This window comes from Cynocephalus volans, chromosome 15 (genome assembly GCF_027409185.1).
Source record: "Cynocephalus volans isolate mCynVol1 chromosome 15, mCynVol1.pri, whole genome shotgun sequence".
Lineage (NCBI taxonomy): Eukaryota > Metazoa > Chordata > Mammalia > Dermoptera > Cynocephalidae > Cynocephalus > Cynocephalus volans.
The window spans coordinates 52,435,258-52,438,966 of record NC_084474.1 but is presented as its reverse complement, the minus strand read 5'-3'; the positions used below and the strand labels follow the sequence as shown (position 1 = coordinate 52,438,966).

At 38.6% G+C, this 3,709-nt stretch overlaps 1 pseudogene; it reads right to left on the bottom strand.

Annotated features, from left to right (window-relative positions):
* Nucleotides 1-945: 945 nt before the first annotated feature.
* LOC134364275 (U2 spliceosomal RNA) lies at nucleotides 946-1,094 on the bottom strand (annotated as a pseudogene).
* Nucleotides 1,095-3,709: the final 2,615 nt, after the last annotated feature.

Here is a 3,709-nt window from a genome sequence, read left to right as displayed (position 1 = left end):
CCATTTTCCATAGAGGCTGCACCATTCTGCAGTCCCACCAACAGTGTATGAGAGTTCCTTTTTCTCCGCAACCTCGCCAGCATTTATCGTTCAGAGTCTTTTGGATTTTAGCCATCCTAACTGGGGTTAGATGGTATCTCAGTGTGGTTTTGATTTGCATTTCCCCAATGCTGAGTGATGTTGAGCATTTTTTCATGTGTCTGTTGGCCATTCGTATATCTTCCTTTGAGAAATGCCTATTTAGCTCCTTTGCCCATTTTTTAATTGGGTTACTTGTTTTTTTTGTTGTAAAGTTGTTTCAGTTCCTTGCATGTTCTGGATATTAGTCCTTTGTCAGATGTATATTTTGCAAATAGTTTGTCCCACTCTGTTGGTTGTCTTTTAACTCTGTTAATCGCTTCTTTTGCTGTGCAGAAGCTTTTTAGTTTGATATAATCCCACTTGTTTATTTTTCCTTTGGTTGCATATACACCCTGAAACAACAAAACTTCTTAAAGAAAACATAGGAGAAACACTCCAGGAAGTGGGACTGGGCACAGACTTCATGAATACGACCCCAAAAGCACGGCAACCAAAGGAAACTTGCTTTTAATAGAGACTGTTTACACCAAAATTAAAAACACAATCTAGAGGTAGCTTTCTTAAATCATTTTATTTAAACATAAGGAGAAATGTCTTCATAATTTCTCATCTGAACTCTCAACTTCTTCACATAGCTTAATATAGTGAAAAACATAGATGTTTTTGAAGCCACTAAGCCAGCCACTATGTCCACTAAAGAAGGTACTTCTGTGGGGCTTTCAGCCTTTCCCTTAGGGTCCTCAAAGACAGTGAAGGCCTTCTCTTTGTGGGAAAGCTTGTTCTGGAAAATCACATATGAGCCAATTTGGTTTCTGTGGTTTATACCATTTCCCAATTCACCTGTTACATGTGAGCCAGTTAGCATTAAAAGAACACCAGTGTGGTTAAAATGGTAAGCTTTATGATTTTATGTTACACATATTTTATATATATATATGAACTAACTGGGTACATGAAACAAACAAAAAATTGAGGACCTACACTTGATCTTAGCCAAAAGGCCGAGAAGCAATGGAACAAAATTAAGACCTAAAAGAGCTCCTGTGCATGTGGGTTATATCTACCTATATTTACATTATTAGTCATTCAATCTGAAAAATTAAAAAAAAAAAAAAAGGTCACCATCATGGAAAGATAGTGCTGCTAACACTGGTGTATTCACCACTTAGCTTCAGAAATAAAACTTTACTAATATCGTTGAATTCCCTTGTCTGCGTTGCTTTGTCAGCCAGAAGTGATAACTATCCAGGATTTTTTGTTTATCATTCCCATGGGTTTCTTTCTGGGTTTTCTGAATTTGGATATATCCCTGGAGACATATAGTTTTAAAATTTTAAGCCAATGCAATTGTACTATATATATTATTCTGTAACTTTTGTTGACTTCTTGGTTCGTCTACTCTTACAGGTGCCCTGGTTCACCCTCTTCTCCCAAATCAGCAGTGCAGTTCTCCCCAGTACTTGATTAGCACGTCTTCATGTCCCTTCAGAAATCAGGGTGGTGACACAAACACACATATACATGCACCCTTCTTTCCTCTCCCTTGGAGTTCCCTCCTGTAACAGAGGTCCACTGTTTACAAGTACTTATTTGTGGGGCTCAGTATGTCCCCAGCCACAACAGAGCATCACCTTAGAATAGGAGCTAACATGCATTGGAATCAGAATGTGTTTAGAATTACATCTTAGTGCACTTAAATACGTGTAAGAGGAGCAGCCACGAATGATTGGAACAGTCGGGGCTGGTAGATCTGCCCAGTTTTAGGCTGGTTGGTAACTGGGGTCCTGGAATAAGAAGCCCCTCCCCCTCCAGTGAAGAGAGGAAAGCTGAAGACAAAAAGAGAAAGCAAGAAATGGACTGCAAAAAACTCACTGAGGTTGCGACCTCAACATAGCATTTTGCGTAATAAGTTCTGACAATGTTTTCTTGTTTATATCAGCTTCCTTCTCTTAGCCTCTCTTGGCTTACTAGGCTGGTATCTAATTTCAGTGCTTCTAAGTTAATTTACTCAACTTTATTATCTTTACTCTAGTGGCTTCCACTAGGAATCCCCTCTACCCCCCCCCCAAGGGTCTCATCTAAGTATATAAAACCACTAGGGAGACAAGAGTAATCAGGATGAATTTCATAACATTTTCATGTGGCCTGTGGGTTCTGGAGCCTATGCTTTGGCAAATGAAGCTGAACTGTGGTGGTTGTTGACCCCCAATGTCCTATTATTTTTTTTTCTCTCTCTCTCTCTCAGCTCCCAGGCTCACTCTGATGACCTGTGACTTGTATACAGAGAACAGAGAAGAGAGACATAGAATCAGAGAATTGGGAAGGGGCAACAGTGAGGGCTATGTTCTACAAATAACCATTTCTATTGAGTTCTTTTTCACCCTTGAAATTCTTTTTTCCCTCAACAGCGGGAAAAACTCTCACATAGCAACAGCAGATCATAAGAAAGCAGCCTAATCTTTGCTGCATTTGCATTTCTTAGTTTTGTTCCCTACTGCAAAATTTCTTAGGCAAACATGTTTTGAAAATAGAAATGAACATGTACTTTCAAACTGTGGGACCAAGTAGATTTAATAGAATGAGCCCTGGATTAGGAGCCAGGAGACCTGATTTTGTATGGTCCCAACCCAACCATTTATTTGCTTTAGTTTCTTCGCTTATAAAATGAAATCACTACCTACTGATGAATGGACAAACAAAATGTGATATATACACAGAATGGAATATTATTCAGCCCTTAAAAGGAATAAAGTCCTGATACATGCTACAACATGGATGAGCATTAAAGACATTATGCTACATGACAACCTACAGAATGGGAGAAAATATTTGCAAACTATGCATCCAACAGAGGATTAATATCCAGAATATTCAAAGAACTCAAACATCTCAACAGTAAGGAAACAAGTAACTCAATTAAAAAATGGGCAAAGGAGCTGAATAGACATTTCTCAAAGGAATATGTACAAATGGCCAACAGACATGTAAAAAAAAGTTCAACATCACTAATCATCAGGGAAATGCAAATCAAAACCACATTGAGATATAATCTCACCCCAGCTAGACTGGCTATTATCAAAAAGACAGAGAATAACAAATGCTGGTGAGGATGCGGAGAAAGGCAAAGCCTCCTACACTGTTGGTGGGACTGTAAAACAGTGCAGCAACTATGGAAAACAGTATAGGAGTTCCTCAAACAACTACAGATAGAACTGCCATATGATCCAGCAATCCGTCTGCTGGGTGTATACCCAAAGGAATGTAAATCATCATGTCGAAGGGATACCTGCACTCCCATGTTTATTTACAACAGCTGTATTTACAAGAGCCAAGAATTGGAACCAACCTAAATGTCCGTTGCCGGACGACTGGATAAGGAAAATGTGTTATGTATACTCCATGGAATACTAGTCTGCCATAAAAAAGAATGAAATGTTGCCATCTTCAGCAACATGGATGAGCCTGGAGAAAATTATGTTAAGTGAAATAAGCCAGGCACAGAAAGAAAAATACCACAAGTCCTTATTCATAAGTGGGAGATAAAATAAAGAAAGAAAGGAAAGAAAGAAAGAGGAAGAAAGAATCACAATAATATAGTGAACTTTCAAAAGAAAAGAGAACAGAACTG